The following is a 12049-nucleotide window of genomic DNA, read 5'->3' on the forward strand; positions in this document are numbered from 1 at the left end:
CTTTTGCAGTGGACACTGTAAACCACACACAAGTCTTTGGCCATCTTCATGATTATGCTTAACAGAATTATCTAAACCAAAATATCCAAGATAATGAGAAACTCTTTTGATCTATAATGTTTTAAGAGATATTTTTATGGGAATGTAGAAATATATCATATATAGTATATATGCACTATTCACACACATATACATATAAAAGAATATAAAGAATTCTTTTTAAAGGAACCTCCTCTTTGTTATTTCCTAATCATATAAAAAATACAATTTTACTATGAATGTAGTAAAATCTCCATTAGAGTATGGTGAAAAGCTCTCAAAATATTTTAGATAAGCCAGAACACAGAAGAAATTCATTAATGCCATTTATCATAATAGCTAGAAATCTCATTATTTTATTCATTCAAAATGTCTTTGCCCTAATTCCTGCTCTACCTAGATAGAGTTTTGAAGGCCTAAAATTTTATTCCTGGTTTGTTACATGGTAGCTTTTGAGGTTTTCATGGGACTCGAGATTGAAGAAAGAAATTGTGCAAGTAGAATCTCTTAGAACTGACTTCACAGGTATGTGGTAATTATCCAGCAGAATTTCTTCCTGGGGATTAGGGGGAATATATATTAAAAATACAGCCAAGGTCTAGACAGCAACCATAGTAGAAGGTCTGCAGGAAGAAACAGAACACACTTAAATATCTCTCTTGCTCCCTCTGCTGGTTGGTTTCATAAAATTAAAAAATAGGTGCTTTGATCTCTTTCCAGAAATGATGATACATTTTCATTTTATCAGACTTTCAAAATTTGGGCATCAAGAATTGTCTATTTCATTTTTATGACTTAGTTGTTGACTTTTTGTTTGTTAGATTATAAGTGAGTGTGAAATATTAGGTAGAAAGAGATACCATGGAAATGGCAGTTCTATTAGATAAAGAGACCAGAGGTTATAAAGCATAACACAAAAGGGAATGTACAACATCCTCATCTAAAAATATTATGACCTCGGGGCGCCTGGGTGGCTCAGTGGGTTAAAGCCTCTGCCTTCGGCTCAGGTCATGATCCCGGAGTCCTGGGATCGAGCCCCACATCGGGCTCTCTGCTTGGCAGAGAGCTTGCTTCCTCCTCTCTCTCTGCCCGCCTCTCTGCCTACTTGTGATCTCTGTCTGTCAAATAAATAAATAAACAAAATCTTTAAAAAATAAATAAATAAATAAATAAATAAATAAAAATATTATGACCTCAAAGAGGGTAAAAACACATATATGAAATTACTTAGGAATAAGGCAGACTACAATTAAAAGCTAAATTACATGTTGTAGACTTCAGAGAGTGGGAAAATTTCATAAACAAAAGACCAGAGTTATGTGAGGACTTAAAAATTATATAGAACACAAGCTAGAAAGTGATAGGAGTTTCTAGGTGCTTAACCTAGTATGTTGAATCCTCTATATTTACTTCTACATTTATTGATGCATCTATTCATTCAACAAATATTTATCCAGTTTTCACTAGCTATTTGACAATATTTTAGGTACTGGCAATACAGCACGAGTAGAGCAAATAAAACTCGCTGGCTTCCTGGAGTCTACATTTGATGGAGTCTACAATGAACAAATGTTAAGATATATAGTACATTGGAAGATGACTAGTTTAGCATGGTAGAGAGAAACAGAGCAGATAAAAGAAAATTAAGAACACTGTAGTGTGTAATTTTACATGGGAGGGATCAGATTAAGCAACTCTGAGAAAATGACATTGAGCAAAGTGAAGAAGTGAAGCAAATATCCAAGGGAAGAGCATGCCAGGCAGAGGCCACAGCAAATGCAAAGCTTCAGGCTTGTGTAAGATCAGCCAGGAAGCCCGTGGTGCTAGAACACAGTGAGCAAGTGGAATTATAATCGTTAGCCTTATATTTTAGATAAATTCATAGTTTCCTTTCTCTCAAAACTCCATTTCAAAGTTGTTAGTAAAGTGTGTTAAAACTTATCATCTTATAGTAGTAGATACTTCAGGGCAACCAGCTTATCACTAGTTTTCTAAAACATATGGGTTAAATTAATAAGAATAATTCAAAGTTATTCTTTCTATCTTGGTCAGCTCATACCAAGTTTATGGTCTATTATGATTCTCCCTAATCACCACAAGCTATGAGGGAATTAATCACCATGAGTTGAGTATGTATTACCGAGCAGGAATATAATGCTAAGACTTAAGTGCCATGATCAAGGGGAATTAAGGTTTCTTTTCAAATAAAGCAATATTTTCAAAGAGCTTGTTAAGAAAGGCTGGCAACACCTTCTAACTTGTCAATAAACATATACCTGTTTTATAGTTTGGCTTTTCTATTTTTAATTGGCATGCTTTAAGAGAAACATCCAAGTCATAGCCTTTGAATGGGGGAATTAATTATTGATTGGCCTCTAGGCAAATAACTTAATTAAAGCTATATGCTGAGTGCCCGGTTAGTTTAAGAAATTGAATATAGAAACTCATTTCTTGTTTTATAAAATCGTGGTTCATCTCAGTTATTAAAATAGATTATATTTTGTGGAAACAGTAAGTTATAATATGGAATAAGCATTCATTAATAGTCAATAATATCAATAGCTCCATTTTTATGTAACAAAGCTTCACTGAATAAGCCAGAGCTGCAACATTATGTTAATGGATGATGTGACAGAGAAATGACTTTCTCAATAAAGGTTTCCCAAAGATAATCTGCTGATCTAGACTGAATTATTTAGATAGAGAGATTAAGTAAATCAAGATGGAAATGACAGAACTTCTTAAACCCCATTTCAGTAGAAAGCTAATTTTCACTTTAGTAATTGAATCTAGTGTATGTTTGCTATGTACCTGTCCTAGCACTGCATTAAATTATTTACAAACATAATCTGGTATCATCATCATAATAATACTATCAGGCAGGTATTATTATCCCCACTTTACAGATGAGGAAACTAAGGGTCCAAGTTAGATGTACTTTCCTGAAATCATACCTATAGAACTCTGATCCTTCTTTATCACTATAAGCTGACCTTGTCACTCTCTCTGCCTCCTGGAGCCAAGAGCATTTTCTTCAATGTCTTTACCATTTTTCTTTATTACCTTCTTACAAAGTTTCCTATATTTCTTTCAGGTTACTATTAAGAAATGCATTCATAACAGGAAATTATTCTGTTATCTTGTAAGCGTCAAATTGGCCTACACTGCATTAAAGAATATACAAACAAATGAGCTACTGCAGAGTCATAATCAAGATTTAAACAATGAAGTCCTCTTCATAGTCATGTTTGTTTTTAACAGAACATAAAGCATACAGCGATTCATATAGGTATGTGGGAAGCAATTTTTTTTTGCTTCAAATACTGAAGAAACCTCTTGTCTTTGTAGCATATGTGTTCATGTACAAAATATCATGAAACACAATATTAATGTTTGGGATACAATAAATATCTAGGAGATTGATACAATTTTCTCATGGTTTTCTTTTTTAAAAGATTTTACTTTTTTATTTGAGAGAGAGAGAGAGAGAGAGCAAGGGAGAGCACAAGCAGGTGAGTGAGGAAGAAGTAAGCTCCTTGATGAGAAGAGAGCCGGATGTGGGGCTCAATCCCAGGGTCCTGGGATACAACCTGAGCCCAAGGCAGATGCTTAACCAAATGAGCCACATAGGTGCCCCACAATTTTCTCATGCTTATTGTAACAATTGTATTACAACTCGTGCTATTCTTGAAGACTAAGAGATCTTTTCAAGTACTATTACTCTTATAAGAGATTTATTTTTAAAATTTGACATGATTTAGAGATATTGTTTGTGTGAGTTTTAGATAACTAAATAACTTTCAAATAACATTTATATTTGGTTAATTATTTCAAGAGGTCTACCTTAATTAGCAATCCCTTAATGTATAATGCAGATAAAGTAATTAATTTCAAACTTCCCAAATCTTAAAACTGTAATTTCACATAGTCCTATAATTTTCTCACATGCCAAGGAAACCTATTCTGGTAACCTCATCTCATTCCAGAAAAATTTTATCACTAAAAAATATACTTCCATAAAAGACAATCCACACAAAAACAGTTCTATTCCTTTTACATACAGAAATCAGTTTCACTCCAAAAACAAAACTAAATGGAAAACCACTTTCAGGTTAAAATTTTTTTTTAATTTAGTCAAAATTTTTAATCTTTACATTAAACATTTTTGATTGTCTCTTTGTAAAGTCTTTAACCAGAGCTCAGAATAGGACTTGCCTCCTGGTTTAATTATCCTGTTTAGAATCTTCAAATTACCCTCTTGGGTAAATCAAAGAGGTACAAAATTAAGGGCAGAACCTTCTGAGCTTCCTCATAGAGGTTTACCAGTCTCCTTCAGTTCTGTCTGTAAAAGACTCAGAATAAAAATAGACTAAACTGTTAAATAAGGAAAAGGCACCTGGGGGCCAGCAGCTGCACATCAGCCAGGATTAGGCAGGTGCTAAAAAGCAAGCCCACTATTGTGTTCACAACAGTGTCTCTTATGCATCCAGCACTACATGTGTTTTCTCATTTAAGCTTCCTAATAAGTCTACACATTAGGCAAAGCAAGTATTTCCATCCCCATTCCCCATGAGGAAACTGAGGCTCAAAGTGATTTGAGTGACTGGTCTGATGTTACCAGCAGTACCACAGCTTGAAACCAGGTTTCTAATTCCTGGTAGACTCTGTATCAGTGCAATAGATGCCTTCATGAGGGAATAAACAAAAAGATAAACAGGTATCTATCAAATAAGCCTTTTCCTGTCTGGATAATAGTATTGTACACCACAGAGGCATGAGCCCAGGTGACAGTGATGGTTAAATCAGCACTCTAAGATCACAGAACTACTAGAAGGAGCCTATGAAAGAAGGAACAGTAAGGACGTTTGTGAAATTTTGAAGGTTCACTATTAGTGCACATTCAAAATACAACTGTGATGTCTTCATGATGAATTGATGGTTTCATGACTATAAAACATTCAGTTTCATCTATGATCTCTCTTAGCCTTCATCTGTTTACTTTGAAATATATATAGTTTGGTAGTAATACAGTCACAACAGTTTTCTATGATTTATGTTAACATCATATTTTCTTCTATCCCTTTATTTTCAATTTAGCTGTGTCCTTATATTTAAGATATGTCTCTAGTAAATCACATGTATTTGGAACTTGTTTTTATAAACTATCTCCATAATCTGACTTTCTTTGCCACTTAACTGGATCATTTAGTCCATTTATATTTAATGTAATTACTAAGATAACTGGGTTTAAACCTATCATCTTTCTATTTGCTTCTCATTTGCCTTATCATATATTTTTCCTTATCCCTTCCTGACATCCTTTGAGAGAAATGTTTCCAATATTTTTGTTTTGTATTACACTTTGTATTTTCTAAATTTTTTTAGCTATGTGACTTTACATTATTCTTTAGGTTGTTTCTGCAGTGATTACAATATGCATCCTTAATTTATCACAGAACACCTTGAATTAATATTATATCACTTCATAAATAATGTAACAACCTACGGTAACAACAGTATGATTCCATTCGCCTTATTCCATCCTTTGTGATATTATTCTCATACATTTTACATCTAAATAAATTATAAATCTTATGATTCTTTGTAATTATATTTGCTTTAGATAATCAATTGTCTTTTAAAGAAATATTTTAGGTAATCTTTACTTACCATATATTTATTTTTCCTGTATATGTTATTCCTTATTATAGATATCTGACTTCTATCTGGGAACTTTTTTTTTTTTCTGGCATAAAGAACTTCCTTTAGTATTACAGTTGACCCTTGAACAACACAGGTTTGGACTGCTTAGATCAACTTATATGCAGACTTTATGCAGTACTATAAATGTACTTTTCCTTGTGATTTCCTTAACAACATTTTCTTTTCTCTAGCTTACTTTATTGTAAGAATATAGCATATAATACATATAACATACAAAATATAGGTTAATTGAGTGCTTATGTTATTGGTAAGTCTCCCATCAACAGTAGGCTATTAGTAGTTAAAATTTTAGGGTAATCAAAAGTTCTACACAGATTTTTTTTTAATATTTTATTTATTCATTTGACAGACAGAGATCACAAGTAGGCAGAGAAACAGGCAGAGAGAGAAGGAAGCAGGCTCCCCGCTGAGCAGAGAGCCTGATGCGGGGCTCAATCCCAGGACCCTGGGATCATGACCTGAGCTGAAGGCAGAGGCTTTAACTCCCTAAGCCACCCAGGCTACCCTAGACAGATATTTTTGACTATGCAAGAGGTCAGTGCCCTTAACCCCCATATTGTTCAAGGGTCAACTCTATATACACTATGAACTGCTGGTGGTAGGTTCTCTCAGCTTTTGTATGTCTGAAAAAAGTCTTAAATTAACCTTCATTTTTGAAGACTGTTTCTGCTGGGTATAGAATTCTAAGTTATAGTAGGTTTTCTCTTTTTCACCACTTTAAAGATGTTCTCCCATTATTTTCTGGCTTCTCTTGTTTCTGATTACAAGTTGTCTTTATTCTTATCTTGTTCATCTGAATGTATTGTGCCTTTTCCCTCTGGTTACTTCATAATTTTTCCCTTTATCCTTGGTTTTCAGCAAGGTCACTATGTCTCTGTGTGGATTCTTTGCATTTACCCAGATTGTGGCTCACTGAGCTTTTTGAATCTGTGAAGTAGTAGTTTTAATCAATTCGAGTATTCTTGGCCATTATTTCTCAAATACGTGTCCCACTCACCCTTCTCATTCTGGAACTCTAATTTTATGAAGGACCATTTGATTTTGTCCTGGAGGTTTGATACTCTCTTCTGTTGTTTTTTAAATTATTATTTTCTTTCTTTACCTCAGTTTGGATAATTTCTCCTGACATATTTTCTAGCTCACTAATTCTTTGTTCTTTTCTGTCCAATCTGCTGTTAATCCCATTGAATATTTTTCATTTCAAATATTGTAGTTTTCTGTTCAAAACTTACATTTGGTTCTTTTTTAAAAGTTTCCTTTTCTCTGTCGACATCTTTCATCTTTTCATCCATTTTGGCCACCTTTTTTCCTATTTTTTAAACACATTTAATATATTATTTCAAAGTCCTTTTGTACTAATTCCAAAATCTCTTATTTTTTTATATTTATTATGAACCATATTTCCTGCTTCTTTTCGTGTTTCTTAGTTTTTTTTTTTTCATCTGTCATTGTGTAAGAAACAATAGTCAAGACTGAAATAGGTGATGTTTTCCATAGAAACAGCTCCTCTTTTCTTTGGCAGACATCTAGAGGGGCTGGTGCTGATTTTCTACTTCAACTGGTTTTAGTTCACTTCTATTTTCAAGTGTCTTAAGGGTAGAATTAAGTGTACCCTTCTACAGGGATTTGGGACCTAAGTACTTCATGAAATTTCCTGTTTTCTAGCCTAGCTCCTAAGTTTCCATGCTGCTGTTTATTCAGCAAAATTCCTGTAGAAGAATATTGGAGGGTGGGGTGGATAAGTTCTGTGTTTGCCTCTCCATGGGATACCAATCTGCCATGATATCACCCTCATAATCATTGAAAATTCAATGGGATTCATTGCTTGTTTATGGCTTTAAAGAAAATCTATTTTTTAGTCTACTCAATTTAGTTTTCTCCTCGTTGTTATGTCATGAACAGTGATCTTTTGCGACCCCTTACATAAGGGGGTCAACTATAAGAACCAACTATAACAAATGTAAAGGACATTCAGCCAGGCCTCAGTCAATTGTAAAGGATTTACAACTTAGGCAGGAATTTTTATATAAACAGGAGTAGACACTTTTCCTTTTAAATGGATTGATTGAATTAAAAGAGACCTAGACTACACATAAAGAATATCTTACATGGCATTACCAAAAGATCATAACTATTCTGTTCTTAAATTATTCAAAGAAACAAATTCTTTTTGGTCTTAAATTATCCAGAGACATTCCATTGTTTTGAAACAGGGATGCATGTGGTGGCCATTTAAGGTCTTTTTCTGTCCTATGGTTCTAGAATTGATGAATCCCGTTCATCAAAAACCCTGATAAATGGTACATGAATGAAAAGAAAGTGTCAAATTAAAAGAAGTACTAATGATTTTTAAATAACAGAGGAGGAAAAACAGGATGATAACAGTCATCATAATACACACTTTGATGAATAGCTACTGTACAGAGGGAACTGTGTATGCTTTACAAATATATTTATTTTACAGAGTAGGAAATGGAGGCTCAAAGGAATTAAGTAATGGTCCCAGTGTTATAAAGACAAAGAGTGACCAAGTCACAATTTGAACTGAAGCCTGTCTAATGCCAAATATATGTTTTCACCACTATGATGTACTGTGTTCCTAAAACTTTAATGAACACTTATAGATATCCTTAGCTCTACCAGTTACAGTCAGTGGTATAGATTTAGAGGATGATGTCATTTCAGCAAAAGTGAAGAACCTAATTGATATCTGATACATCTATTTATACCAGCTTCACAATATTAGATTACATTTTTGTATTTTGAAAAAATACTATCCTAATATTTAGTAAGTTTGCTTCATTATTTATTTTTTCTTAATATCTAAACTTTTTAAAAGATTTTATTTATTTATTCATCAGAAAGAGAGAGAGAGTACAAGCAGGGGGAGTGGCAGACAGAGGGAGAAGCAGGCTCCCTGCTGAGAAAGGAGCCTGATGCAGGACTTGATTCCAGGATCCTGGGATCATGACCCGAGCCAAAGGCAGATGCTTAACTGACTGAGCCACCCAAGTATCACTTAATATCGAAACTTTTTTAAAAAGAAAATCTTGTGAGGGGCACTTGGGTGGCTCGGTGGGTTAAACCTCTGCCTTCAGCTCAGGTCATGATCTCAGGGTCCTGGGATTAAGTCCCACATCGGGGTCTCTGCTTGGCAGGGAGCCTGCTTCCTCCTCTCTCTCTCTCTCTCTCTACTTGCCTTTCTGCCTACTTGTGATCTCTCTCTGTCAAATAAATAAAATCTTTTAGAAAAAAAAGAAAAGAAAATCTTCCTCCCAATAAGTCAGAGCTTTGTGAAGAAAACAGAACCTAGAAGATAAAATTTCACATGCAAACGGAGGAGGAAAACAACAAAACAAAATAGATATATTTCCGAGTCTAAACATCTGGGGGGGGGGGGAATCCCTTAAGAAGTAATTTTCACTGTTAATGATACCAGTGACCAACTTAGGTCAATGACATGCAACAGAGGCAAGAGAATATCTTTTTTCTCTCCTCATCCATCACATACATCTTTATCCAGGATACATCCTTGGCATTTCAACCTCCTCGAACTTCCCTGTCTTTCTGCCTGATAACAATATTTCTTTAGACTGATACCTTTCCTTATCTATTTTTCACTTCAAGTTCATTATTCTTTGCATGACTTTACAGTTTCCTTTTTTTTTACTTTTTTTTTTTTACTTTACAGTTTCCTAAGCCTCCTCCAAGTTGTACTCTTTGTTTAGACCTTCTATCTTTTAGAAGATGATGAACACCTTTTAGGTGTTCATCACTGCCTCTCTGTGCTTGGTACTATGTAGCTTTCAGTCATTAAATATGAATTAGTAACTATACACAGTTTGAAACTGCACGTGCAATCAGATGAATTAGGAGAAGAAAGAAACACATGTGTAGAAATATGGAAGGAGGTGTAACCCCTGGGAAAATAAAATTTTCATGTGCCAATCTGTTACTCATAGCAACATCTCCACACAACCTATAAATTATTATCAAAGGATTTTACTTTATTTGTCTTGGAGATAACAGCTTCTAAATTGTTCAGACATGATTTACGCCACTCATAATTTTTATCTGAATTCATTAGATGACAAACTAATGAGTCAAATCATCATTATTATTTCTTTCCATCAAGTAAAAGCTGGTAGTTTCTTGAATAAGAGGGTGGAGGACAGGAACAAAATACCAGGTAGTATTTATGCAGGATAAAACAAAATAGCTTTACTACAAATAATAATACTTAAAATAGTTTTTCTATATCAATTATTAGCCAAAATTGCCTACATAGACTGTTCATAGCAAAGAGACAGTAGAACAAGGTAACCAAGATAAACAGTAGTACTTATATTAATATTTGGTTTATATCTGAGTAAGGAAAAATAAAAGGCATTCATATTCTATTTTGTAATGGCAATTGTAAGTAAGCACAAAAGATAGGAAAACGTATTAATCTAAGCCCCAAAGTAACACTTATCACAACTCAGATGCATCTTGTGGGGTGGGTGTGTTAAAAAGTAAGAACACCTCTTCTATTAGATCTGGCAAGTGTGTTATTAATTTAAGAGCACAACCCAGAATCTATAATTGCTTTTGAAAAAGGAGAGGTAGTAGAGTACAGTAACTGTCAGCAAACATCTGGTAAAAGAGTTAATTAACATTATGCTCTGGAACTCAAAAGAGACATAAGATCAGCCATGTAGCAGTACAATGCATGTTTTGCTGGGACATCAGAGCCTCTTAGCTTTGTCTGAAAATTTCCCTAATTAAACTCTGCTGGTTTATAATCTAAAATATCTGCTTCATAAGAGTATAAGGTGTTGAAAGTCTACAAGAGTGGGATGATTTTAGAAACCAAGGCCATTGGAATATTTGTAATCAAATACCAGGTGTCATGTATCCAAAAATAACCTAGTAACAGAAAGGGAAAAATAACTAAGCAGTCAAAACAGTCATCACAGAATCCATCCTCTAAAGCCCTAAAGTAATCTTATAAAGGAAACCACTCAACAACTACTGGCTATTATTTTAAACACCCTTTCAACAGGTTTTTAGACTAAAGGGCCCATATTTGAAAGTGGACAGTTACACTCTGAACAGAAAGGAAAGTCAGGTGACTGTTGACCACAGTCAGGAAGAGGAGAGAGAAAAACAATATAAAGAACACTAAGAATACAAGCATGGGTATTGGAGTCCACTTAATTCTAGCAGAAAACTAGACAATTTTACTAATCCTGACTCCTTTGTTCTTGCAATTGTAACACATCGGATGACATTCACTTTAACATGTAGATAAAAGTGGTAAGATTCTTTTAAGAAAGCTAAGTTCAGAAAGAAAAAAACTGGAGAAACCAGGGACACTAAATGTTTAAATATCTCATGAGAAGGTGGAGAAATGGGGCACTAGAGAAGAAAAACATGGTTCATAATTGGGAGGTTGGAGATCGTGAAAGCAATCAACCAGTTTACTTTTTATACCTGGGACACTTCTTCCATTTAATATTCAGATGGCTTCTAACAATTCCTGAAAGATCTGTTTCTCCTCAGAAACAGTTCAGGTGTGTGTCATAGTCAGCTGAGAATCCCAGATAATAAGACCCACTTCAGTTTTCCATGAGACTATTTTCATATGTGCTATACATGCATGTAATTGAAAATCTAAAGGAAATATTTTTTTTTGTAAAAAACATTTAAATTCATAAAATTTAAATAAGACAGCAAAATTATACCTTTTAGCTATAGTAATCGCTATAGTAATCACAAATAAGGTAAAGTCTAAATTATTGCCTAAGCAAACACTATTTTTTGTCAGGCTTCTGTTGCAAAGCCCAAGGTAGGAAACACTGCAATTATTAGAAGTGAGCCCAATGATAAATTTGCATTTGAAGCTGAGGAACGGGAAAAAAAGCATGTTCTGATTGGGGCATCACAACATTCTAGTCTGAAAAAAGCAACTTTATTAATGTCCTGCAGCAGAGTACATTAGGAATTGTAACCAGGCATTAAAATTCTCATTTCATGTCATAAAGAGACATGAATGTCACAGATTTTAAATTGCAGTACGTTGACATGATGGTTTCATCATCATGTTAATTTATATATACTGTTTGAATTTTCTGGTCAATTACATTTTTGCTTCATTTCACATAAAGATATAGCTTAAAAGCTAGTATATACTCATCATCGTTTCAGTTATTATGGAAGTACAAATCCAAACCACAATGAGATACTGTCCAGGATGGTTAGAATTTAAAGAAAAGGGGGAAGAACAAATGCTGGGGAGATTGTG

The sequence above is a fragment of the Mustela lutreola genome, chromosome 6 (assembly GCF_030435805.1).
Source record: "Mustela lutreola isolate mMusLut2 chromosome 6, mMusLut2.pri, whole genome shotgun sequence".
NCBI classification, from domain to species: domain Eukaryota; kingdom Metazoa; phylum Chordata; class Mammalia; order Carnivora; family Mustelidae; genus Mustela; species Mustela lutreola.